The sequence below is a fragment of the Haliaeetus leucocephalus genome, unplaced genomic scaffold, assembly GCF_000737465.1.
Source record: "Haliaeetus leucocephalus isolate CR32 unplaced genomic scaffold, Haliaeetus_leucocephalus-4.0 Scaffold343, whole genome shotgun sequence".
In the NCBI taxonomy this organism is placed as follows: Eukaryota; Metazoa; Chordata; class Aves; order Accipitriformes; family Accipitridae; genus Haliaeetus; species Haliaeetus leucocephalus.
Window position 1 is genome coordinate 49,649 of NW_010972779.1, and position 861 is coordinate 50,509.

Genomic DNA, 861 nt, shown 5'->3' on the forward strand with positions numbered 1-861 from the left:
CCCCCAGGGCAGGAGCTGAGGCGCGTCAAGCCCCCCCGGCGCTCGGGGTCCTTCTTCGGGCGGGGGGCACGGGGCTCTTACACCCCCGTGTCAGGGGGGGCCGGGCTGGAGCAGGGCTGAGCCCCCCCCACACCTGCTGGACTGGAAGCACTGGGAGCCCCCAGCGATGGACCTGGCCCCTGAGGGACCCAGGCGTCCGGGACCCCCCCACTTTGTACCGACCCCCACCCATGCACACTATTAAACTGTACAGGGACACGGATGTCACTGTCACACACACACACACCCCCATCACACCCACGGGTTTGGGGCTGATTCAGGGCGGTTTGGGGCAGATCGGGGCAGTTTGGGGCTAATTCAGGCAAGTGTGGGGCAGATTGGGGGGTTTGGGGCTAATTCAGGGGGGTTTAGGGCAGATCGGGAGAATTTGGGGCTAACAGGGTAGTCTTTGCCATATTGGGGCAGTTTGGGGCTGACTCAGGCAAGTTTGGGACATCAGAGGGATTTGGGGCAGATCACGGCTGATTTGGGGCAGTTTGGACCTGATTTGGGGTGGTTTAGGGTAAATACGGGACAGTTTGGAGCTAGTTTGGGACATTTCAGGGCGGTTTGGGGCAGATTCGGGCTAATTCAGGACAGTTTAGGGACGTTTCTGGGCAGTTTGGGGCTACATCAGGGAGGTTCAGGACAGATCAGGGCATTTTGGGGCTAATTCTGGGTGGTTTGGGACGCACTGTGGCAGTTTGTGGCTAATTCAGGGCACTTTGGGACCTGCTGGGGCAGTTTGGTGCCGATGGGTGGGCAGCGTTGCCAAATGGCGGCCCCACGTGATGGAAGCCATTTTAGGGCTGGGGACGGGGG

The 861-nt window shown here is 60.6% G+C and overlaps 1 protein-coding gene across 1 annotated transcript in view; it reads left to right on the forward strand.

Moving 5' to 3' along the window:
• Positions 1 to 861, forward strand: part of FRMD8 (FERM domain containing 8) — a 4,535-nt gene that overhangs the window by 3,460 nt on the left and 214 nt on the right. The window lies entirely within an intron of this gene.